Genomic DNA, 10,880 nt, shown 5'->3' with positions numbered 1-10,880 from the left:
TTTCTTTCTCAGCCTTGCTACATTTCTAAGCTGTCTAGTCTGGGCTTGAACTTTTCATCCTCCTGCCTCAGCCTCCCAGAGTGCTGGGATTACAAGAGAACACCACTACATCTAGCTTTCCCCCTCTCTTAATGTTTCAGATGAATGGACATAGCTATTCTAGAAGTATCTCCTGATAGTAGTGATTTCTATGTTTTGTTTCAACAGTTCTCACAGGGAAGAAAGGAACATGTATTTTCCCAAAGTAGCCTTTTCCCTTTATCTTATTAAGAAGTGAGACATTCAAACAAGACCTACAAGTAGTTCTCATTAAGTTAATGAAAATTTGTGGGTTTGCCATTGTTGCTTCTCGGGAGAGCTCTCCTATAGCCGGTGGAAGAGCCTGGACTCAAGCCTTAGTACTGAAAAGAACTGTGAGGAACAGTGTCAAGTACTCACAGGTTTAAACAACTTTCAAAACTGAAAAGCTTTTCCTCCACATACTAGTTGCCTATTTTAAATGAACTTAGTAAGGATGCTGTCCTTAGTTTATAACACAAACCCTGTTTGTGATCCCATCCATCAAAAGCCTTCCTGATAAGTTTGTGTGTCAATATGTCGGCCAGCGCTGCGGGATTTCGTTCATCACGGCTGCCCTTGCTCTGAGGGGTTGACTATGAGTCCACACCAGCACAGGCTCCTGGGGTGCCAGCTGCGGTTCTAGCTGATTGGCTTGAGCTTTGGATGTGGGTGCTGTCTCAATCCAGGGTCCTCAGAGGGATGATTTTTAACCCATTTGTCTGTTTTGTCAAGGTTGATTTAATTAAAATCAAATAATTTAATCTATTACTCCCACTTAGTTAGACACTGGCTACCTTGATATTCTGAAAGTAAACAAAGGAATGGAGTTTTCACTTTCACCTCCTGCACTCTCTTGGAAGACTTGTCTTGGGATACCAAGGTGAACAGCGTGCTTGGCCCCTCAAAATTCCTATGCTGAAATCCAATTCCAACTGAAATGGCAGTATGAGTTGGAACTTTTGGAAATGATTTGGTCAGAAAAGCAGAATCTTTACGAATAGGCTCAGGGCCCTTCCTCTTTTCATTCAGGGTCATGCTAAGAGCAGATTTGTTACACTGCAGTTCTCCTGCAGCGGTGTGCAGTACCACAGTCAGAGGCCTAGGGCTACTTGGACTGCCTGCCTGGGACCTGAAATCTCCCAAACTGGGACCCAAGCAAAGCTTATTTCTTTCTAAATTCATTAGTCTTATTATTGATATAAGACTATATATCAATAGTCAGTATCCAAAACATAATGGTATTTGGACCCAGCGCCTTCACCCTGAGCCACCCTCTCAATCCAGCTTTTACTTTGCATTTGGAGAAGCAGTCTCACTGAGCTGCCTGGTTGGGCCTGACCTCACCATCCTCCTGCTTCACCTTCCCGGAATACTGAGGTCCCCGCTGTGCGTCATTTCTCTGTTTGTTACAGTGCCACGAAACTAACATGCTCTAAAAAAAACAGAACAGAACAAAACAGTCCCTCACAACTTCATGTTTCCAAAAGGCACGTGAAATCTCTTTAGCTTACATTCAAGTGTACCTTTGAATGGTGTCCTTGAAATGCTGGAAATGACCTCTGTACGTTCTCCCATCTCTATCATTCATAAGCATCTGCTAGCCTTGAGGACAGTATTCTGCACAGTGACATCACGCCCTGTACCACAGGTACATCACCTTAAACAATATGTTGTAAACAGAGTTTTCATTAAAATGACATAATGTGGCATTGCAAACTTGGGTCTCTCTCTCTTTTTTTTTCCTGTATTCTAGGGAAGGGTCTACAGGGTGTTCAGGGTCTCACTACTAGATTGGACTTGTAGTGATCCACCTGTTTACAGTCTCCCAAGTGCTGGGATTACAGGCGCGCGCCACCACGCCCAGTCTCAATTGTAGTCTCTGCTCTCCCTGGGGGCGGGGCTCATGCAGCAGGCTGTGGGATCGAATCCTGGCCCCTGCACCTGCTTGCAGGTGCTTTAATCCGCTGATCTATTTGGCTAGCCCTCAGCAAAGTTGTGTTTCAAGTTGCAGGTAGTTAAGGGCCTGCAATTATATGGCTGCTGTGTCCCTTCTCCTTAGTTCCTGGTGACCTCCAGACACGTGGACTTTCACTTCCCCTTTTGTGTCTTCCACTGGATTTCCAATGAATAGAACGTGGCTGGGCTTCTATTTTATTGCAGTCACAGAAACACTTTCCCTGCTCTAAAGAAGTAAGAGCCACACGGCGTTTTGGCTTTAATGAAATATTGAATTTTTATTTTTTTCACAGAGGCCACATCATGACCTTGGGGAGACCTCGGAGCTCTTTGGAAGAAATGAATGCATTTTCCTTCTTCATTCATCCTTGGTAAAATCGGTGCCTGATTGTGGTCAGAGTTTCAGTTTGGCAAATTTAAGTGTTGTATTAAGGCTCTGACTATATGCGTGCGATTGTGCCAAAGTGGCCGTGGGCGTGGATCGTGTACAAAGACCAGTGTTGTTTCTGCTCTTTCTCCTCCAAAGTATTCAGCACATGGAAAATGTGCATAAACCAAGCCTGCGTCAATGAGACCTCACCATGGAGGGGCTTGTTAGGATTTCCTTGAAGTATTATCGTCCCATTAAGCCCCACTGTTCTGTGAAACATAGTGTGACTAATACTGATTTTAGAGGGCTTAGCTAGCAGGGCAACTGTTTTAGGAGATTCAGGAGAGAAGGACCACAGCACTAACTAAGCACCATTGTTTTACAATCTCCCTGGCATTCACGGATTGATTTTCTAGAGTTGGGGAGGCGCCATTTGGAAAGTCGGTCATGGGCACTGGAAAGTGGGGTTTGTTGACTGGGTCAGGGATTGTTATGTTGTTAACAGTTACCTGAGATGTTGGAAAAGACTAGAAGGCCTCCGTACAAAGACGGTGATTCCGCTCGGTGGAGCTATTGATGCCGTCGCTCGCCACGGTCTTTGTGATTGGTCTGCCTTCCAGGAAGGTAACTGGAGGATCCTACAATTTCAAATTTAATATAAGAATTTTTTTTCTCTCTATTCACATTTGAAAAGACCCGAGCCTTTCATGTTGACTAAATGCTGCAGTGTTTTTGCATTGGATTTTACATTTAAAAAATGTCTCTGTTGTAAAATCCTCTATTTGAATTATAGATGTCTAACAAGTATATTTAAAAACTTATTTTATCAGTGTGTGTATATAGCAATACAGCCAGATGGTAGGCAATCAAGCCTTTTTTAATTTTGATTAGTTTGTTTCAAACAAAAATTAGTTTGTTTCAATGTTTTCTTCTCACTAACAAGACAGTGGATAAAACATAAATGCAACACAAAGGTTAACTGAGGTCCAGAAGTCCTTTATGATGTCAGGAAGGAGCGTCTGTAGTTATAGAACTCTCCTCCCTTACTTTCAGCTTTACATAAGATACTGTGTATTTAAAAATAATACTAGCCTCAGGCTGGCCAGATAGCTCAGCAGATTAAAGCACCTGCTTACGTAGATGCAAGGACCAGAGTTCAGTGCCCTGCGTGCCGTGCTGGCCCTGCGTCCGGAGCGTGCTGAGATGGCAATTGAGGCTGTGTGTGGTGGTGTGTGCCTATGAACCCAGCACTTGGGAGCCTGAAAACAGGAGGGTCACTACGGGTCCAGTCCAATCTGTGTAGTGAGACCCTGTAGACCTTGTACTAAGTACGTAATTAATAATAACAATAGTCTGTAATACAATTGTTAGTTTTGTATAAACAAATATATGTCTTTATTTTCTTTTTTTCTTTTTTTTTGACAGAGGGGGGGCCCAAGCGAGTTGCCCAGGAAGCTGTCTCTTTCAGTTTATTTATTTATTTATTTATTTATGCGGAACCGGGGATCGAACTCAGGCCCTTGCGCTTGCCAGGGAAGTGCTTATTCCACTGAGCCATCTCCCCAGCCCCAAATATATGTCTTTAATTAAAAAAATCTTTTAGTTATTTATTCATTTATTTGGTATGGGCTCTCGCTGTACAGCTTGGACTCATAGTGATCTTTCTATCTCAGCCTCTCCAGCGCTGGGATTACAGGTGTGAGCCACCATGCCTGGTTTTGGCCAAAGCGGTATGCCCGGAACAGCATGCAGTATCGGAATCGAACCCTAGTCCTTGCGCTTTCCAGACAGGCACTTAGACTGCTGAGTTCTCTCTCCAGCCCAAAATAAAATTTATTTATTATGAAATAGAATTTGAAGCATCTTTTGTATTATTCTATCAATAGTAGCTGAAAGTTGGACCCCTGAGGGGGAACCTAAGCCTAGCTGCTCTGTGATGAGCGTCTCCACTCCGGCTGGTGCAGGTGTATGTGTGATCTTGATGGAGAAGCCAAATACTAAGATACATATCGCAGTTTGTGAAACTTGATTGGGTAGTTTATGCACAGCTCGGATCATTGTGTTGACAGCATCCTTTGGCTGCATCCCCTCTGCACTTTTTCCTCCGGGGCTCACAAATCCTGACAGGATGCCTGCTGTGAGTGAGGGCACCCGTTCAATGTGGCATCTATGCTTACACTTACAGCCACATAAGAAAAGAACATGGGCAGTGACATCATCCAAGTGTCACGTCCCTGATAGTCATGAAATTCCCTACATTTATTTTTCTTACCAAGTGGTAACAGGTGCACTTACCACATGGGAGGGGAAGGTGGCTTCAGAGGGCTGAATGGGTCCCGAAGCCCGCAGGTGCTCTCAATTGACTGCTTGGTACCTCTTCCAGTGGGTTCTGATTCCAAGCTTTTCCCTTAATCATGCAGTTGCATTTTCAACGATTGGTTCTGAATGCATTTTGAGACCTTCCAGGGTAGTGAGACCCTGTAGACCTTGTAATAAGTACATAATTAATAATTAATAATAACAATAGTCTGTAATACAATTGTTAGTTTTGTATAAACAAATATATGTCTTTATTTTATTTTTTTCTTTTTTTTTTCAGCCTCTTTGGCTGATGGTTAGAATTGCTACTTCCTTAATCCAGGCAGCATCCAGTCAGTGCCAGGCAGGCTTGAGCCCAGAAGGGTGTCCGGCTCCACATCTGCTGCACACCCCCAGCTTCCCCGCTCTCTCTGACATCCCGACTTCCTGCCTTGTGCAAAGCTGGATGTTGCTGTTGTTCTCTTTTGACATTTGCTGGATCAAACCAGCTAATCCATCATATCTCTCACTAAATCGAAGGAGCCTTAGGGGGAAAAAAGGTGAATGCATATCATTTACTTCAGTTTTTTTAGGAATTCTGTTAGTTATATTGGTGCAAGTTCCACAAGAACTAGTCCTGGGAAAGTTGTCTGTTTGCGATGAAGTTGTGACCAAATTGCTCACTGGAACTCAAAAGTCTTTTTCTCCTTATGGTTATGGACTTGCAGCTGGACCATGGCTGCTCAGCAGATCCTGGTTTCATTTGTGCCCTCTCAGGGTTCATGACATAAGACAGCTAGAGAAGTTCACTTTCCCTTTTCCATGAACTGAGACAAGGGTTTTCCTGTTACCTGAGCTCCACCTTTCAGGGGGTGGTTGAGAAGGTAGATGTTAGAGCTCAGTACCAAAAGGCACTTATCCACCGGCACACAAAGCTCATCTTGTGACCAATAGAAATGACTAACCTATGTTAAGCCACAAGATTGTTCTTGAGTCTCTTTGTTGTGCCAAGAAAGCTTTCCTAAAATAATATGGTTTATGGTGGGAGGTGGAATTTTAGGATCAACTGATTGGCACTTCTCTATGGATCTTTCTTGGGCTGAGCACACAACAAACAACTAGGGTGAAAACATGCACTCTGCCGGATAGTGGAATCCATGTGGGGAAGGTGTGGGAATCGGGATCGTGGAAGGTCTTTCCGGTCTTGGGTGTGGCAATCTGGGCTTCTCTCAGTTGGGCAATCCCATGACCTTGGGCAAGGAAGCAGCTGTCCTGGAGGGAGATGGGCTGAGGCAGCTCAGTGAGGGGCCTCTGCTGAGTGGGCTTTGATCTCTCCCAGTAGGCTGCCTTGTCATCTTCAGGCAGCCAGCTCAGGGTTGAAACCTTGTTTCCCAAAACCCCCTACGTTCTACTTGTTGAACGAGCCCCAAGGCTAACCAAAGAATAAGGATGGGATTATACCATTTGTTAGGAGGAGCGACCACTTTGAAGGGCTAGAAGAATGAAGGGCCATCTTACTAAACATCACATGCAAGACGAAGAAGGATGACAAGAACAAAACTAGCTGGAACTGATTTTGTGGATCTTGTGAGTCCCATTGTGAGTTGTGATTTTGTCAAGATACACTTCTTTGGAGTTTGGATGATTATATTCAGAAACCTCCAAAACCTATTGAAAATATAATTATCTAAGCTATCATTATATATATATATATATATATATATATATCTTATTTTTTTTCTTCTTTTAAATTTTTTGACCAATATTGCATGCTTACATCTGGTAATCTGAACAACTAATTTGAAGACAACACTATGCAATATAACAAGCATTGTTGAATTCCTATCGTTTTGTTTAGTGAAATTCTGTGTTGTTTCTAATATTTATTTATTTATTTTACTATTTTTTAATTCTCTTTAGAGAAGAAACTATTGGAAATAGATCGCCTGAGTAAATCTGGCTGGCCTTCCATATCTTTTTTTTTTTTTTTTTTGCGGAACTGGGGATTGAACTCGGACCCTTGCGCTTGCCAGGGAAGCACTTACTCCACTGAGCCATCTCCCCAGCCCCAGGCCTTCCATATCTGTGAGTTCAATACACAGATCCAAGCAGTCATGCCTGGGTATACATAGAAAACAAATCTGCAGTGAACATGTAGAGACTTTGCTTTCCTTGTCATTATTTCCTAAACGTGCAGTGTACCCATGACTTATATGGCGTTTGTATCGCATGTGACACTATTAATACGCCAGAGGTGATTTAAGTTATATGAGTGGATGTGTTCGTTAGATACAAATACCACACCACTCTGTATAGAAGGCTTGATGATCTTGGTAGCCGGGAACGTGCCAGAACTGAGTCCCCTGGGGTACCGAGGAGTGGCTGCACCGTGTGCAGTGTCTGTCTGCAGTTTCCTTTTCTAAGGTTTCACTTAACCAGTGGTTACCCGTGACTTGAAAATAATGCTACAGTGCAATAGGAAATTAGGATACTTGGAGAAAGATTGTTGAGCTGTAGTCACATAACTTTTATTAGAGGATATTACTGCAATTGTTCTATTTTATCAATAGTATCATTAATATGACATGAATAAAACTATCTTGGGTGTTTACGCATAGAAAAGGCATCGTTTTTATGGAATTTGATATGGCCTTTTGGGTCAGTCATCTGTTGGGGATTTTGAAATATATCCCCATGGGAAGGAGGGGACCAGCCAGGGAACTCTCTGACTAGTGGCCAGGAGGAATCTATTACTACTATTACTACTACTACATATTTAACTTATGTTTGGGTTTACTCTGAAGAGACCGTGTAAGACTTTTCACCCATTGTGTCATTTAATTCAGACTAGCACTGCAGAATGAAACCACAGCTGGCCTTCCTATGCCCAGCCTCCCACTGTAATCCTCTGTGGCTCTGAAGTCCCCTGTGGCCTCCAGCAGGGAGGGGGTGTGAAGTCTGACATGCCATCGTGGGAATGCTTTCCATGGGAGGAAAGGAACTCTTAGACAGAACCAGGGGAGCGATTTCTCGAGGAAGTGCCCAGAGGCAACTCCCCAGTGCTTGTACTAATATGGACTGTCTTGGTCGCTAGGAAGTGCTTTGTTTCAAAAACAGCTGGTGCTTTTCCAGCAAGAGATTTGGCGCTGGTCATCAGGATGCTTAGGGCGTTGCCAGGAGAGGAGGCCTCCAGAACAGCTGGGACACCGTTCCTCACTCCTGCTGGTGCCCAGATATGTACGCCTGGGGCAAAGGGACAAGGCAGGAGACCAGCAGGAAGGGAGGGTTCCCCTGTCCTTTCCTTAAGTTCTGATGGTTAAAGCTGAGAGCACATCTGAAAACACAGCTAAGTAATTGGTCAGGGAGAGAACTGTGGCTGAAAAGGAGTCTTCAAGCTTGTGTCCCTGAACTCCACCCACATGTACAGTCAGGGGCTCATGTTTTAACAGGTAAGGCGTTGGAGGTAAGAGGTAATGCCGGAAAGTTGGCCAGGGACAATCCACATTTTGTTTTTAGCAAATATTTGCTGTGTGGCGGGCATTGCTTTTACATTTCTTTTGTACTGAAGTACAAATCCGCATGAGATCCCCTGAGAAGGGGGTGGTATTATTCTGTCTCTTCTACTGTGACAAATCTAGGCTCAGAGAGGTCAAATAAGTTGCTCAGTCTTACAATCAGGAAAAGGATGAAGCTCAAAGTACAGGGAGAATGTTTTTCTTTCCAAACAAGCTTATGATGGTTCCTGGGCCACGTGTGGGGCACGTGTGTGCTTGCCAGGACGTATGTGTGCATACATGTGTGCACGAGTGTGAGCGTGTGGGAAGGGCACTGTGCTCTGGGAAGACATGCAGTTGCCTATAGAGCTCTCATTAAAAATTTCCTGGCTTTCCCAGTCTCAGGGGGCCATTTGTCCTTTGACACCAGCGCTTCATTTATCACTTGCCATTTCTTATCAGCCTGCAGTCCCTGGAAAGCTACTTCCCTCGGAAGATGGATGTGGACAGAGCTTTTCGGGTAGAGAGGCTTTCTGTTTCCACACTCCCCGCCGCTGAGTGTCTGCAGCAGACGTATACTCACTGTCATTTGAGCATGAGGTCCTGCTCTGAGTCTGGCGTGTAGGCTGCTTTTATTTCTTGGCTTAGGAGCAGATTTGGTTTCTATCATTCCATACATTAAAGCACACATTCCTTTCTGCGAAGAGAAGTTAAAGGTGAACTGCAGAATCTGGGTTTCTGGTGTTTGTTCAGGGAGGCTACATGAGGTGATTTTAGTATTTTGTGTGCTTTCACCCTATTTTATTTACCTTCCAAATTTGACCTTGTTTGGTACCAAGAAATCATCTTTCCTTAAATAGATAAAACGCCTCCTGTGAGTATGGCAAAACTTTTGACTCCTTTGCTCAAAGCTCGGGAGGAGGTGCCAAGGGGCATTAGAAGCTGGCCTGGTCTGTGGAGGCTTCCGTCACAAAATGTGACAGACCGGGGTGCTTAACCACAGGAATTTATTTTCTCACAGTCTGGAGGCTGGAAGTCTATGGCCAAGGTGTTGGGAGAGTTGATTCCTCCTGAGGCCACCACTCCTTAGCTTTTACACTGCTGCCTTCTCTGGGTGGATTCACACGGTTCGCTCTTTGTGTGTCATTGTCCTAGTCACCTCTATTTATTTTTTAATTTTAACTTTTTTTCACATCAGCAATTGAACTCAGGACCTTTCGTTTGCCAACCTAATCACTTCTCATAAAGATGCTGGACCTATTGGCTCAGGATCCCCATGAATGACCTAATTTTACTTTCAATTCTTCATTGAAAACTATTTCAAAATATAGACATACGCTGAAATACTGAGTCTTGAGTTTCCATGTGTGTTGTTTTAAGGGACATCACTGACCCTTCCCAGAAGCCAAGGGTGTGACGCTTGCTGTCCGTGAGCCTCTGCTTCTGTAGGCGGGTGAGACAAGCCCTAGCTAGCTACGGGGCCTCAGCAGCAGCGCTGCGGGGAGCCCAAGGTGGCCCCTCGTTCCAGTGCGGCCAGATCTTGCCAACAGGAGACGTTATGCTGCGTGTTCGGGGACGGCAAGGCCAGTCTTCAGGCTCAGCTTCTAACTGGAAAGGAAGAGCCTCTTACTCCCGTTTTGCCCCACCTCCTCCTCGAAACAAATAAGGTACTTTCAGGCTACAAAAAAGAGACCAGACCGAGGCCATGGGAAGTATCTATTTATGTACTCAGATAGCTACCGGCTCATTGTTCAAAAGTTCATGCGCTCAAGAGTGTATTTTATAATTTTAAAAGTGATTAATGGGATTTTCCCTGCTACTTAAAGGAAACTTATTCTTATATTTTAATAAAATAGAAAACAAATGATACTTTGCAGTTGGTGCTCTTGTGAAGAATTCACGTGTCCTGAGGAAATGTTCCTTTGTTTGTTTTTTGCACTTAATATAACAAATGCACTTAAATTTAGCAACTGGATTTTCTTTGACCTCAAAAATCCATGAAAACCTAAACTCCAAGTATGAACCGCTTCTTTCTTCCCTATTTTTGTCTCTCACCTCAAACATGTTCACATTTTCTATTGGATTCACAAAGCCAAGTGAAGCCTCTGAGCAGGAAAAAAATAGTGGCCTGAAACCCTCCTTCCAAACATGTTTAGCGAATGCCTTCTTATTTTAACCTTTCATTTTGATTTATTGAGTACTCGGAGTGGGTCCCAGGACCCATCCCAGCAACCCAGGGCTGTGGAGATAAATATCCTTGCTGACTCTTGGCTGCTTTTGGCAGTCAACCCATGGCCAGTTTTTACTGCACCCCTAAGGAAATAAGAGCGCTGTGTATTCTAGGGAAAAAAAACAGCCCTTTCCAACACCCCTCTCGCCATGGCTGTGTGCATGCGGTGTGGTGTGCATGCGGTGTGGTGCTCCTCAGCGGCCGCGAACAGTGGCCTTCTGTGGAGCTGCCGCTCCTGTCTCAGGCAGCCGACTCAGTGTCTGCGTGGGGAATTCCTGTTCCTGGCCCAAACCCACAGGCCCTCGCTTGCAAAGGCCACAGCATACACTCTCTTTTTCTTGCTTGGATAAGGATCTATGCCCTGGAGACTCTTCCACCCGAATCTAAAAATGAGAGGAGACAGGGAGAGAGAGAGAGAGAGAGAGAAAGAGAGAGAGAGAGAGAGAGAGAGAGAGAGAGAGAGAGAGAGAGA

This window comes from Octodon degus, unplaced genomic scaffold (assembly GCF_000260255.1).
Source record: "Octodon degus isolate 3935 unplaced genomic scaffold, OctDeg1.0 scaffold00054, whole genome shotgun sequence".
NCBI classification, from domain to species: Eukaryota; Metazoa; Chordata; class Mammalia; order Rodentia; family Octodontidae; genus Octodon; species Octodon degus.
This window is presented reverse-complemented; position numbering follows the sequence as displayed.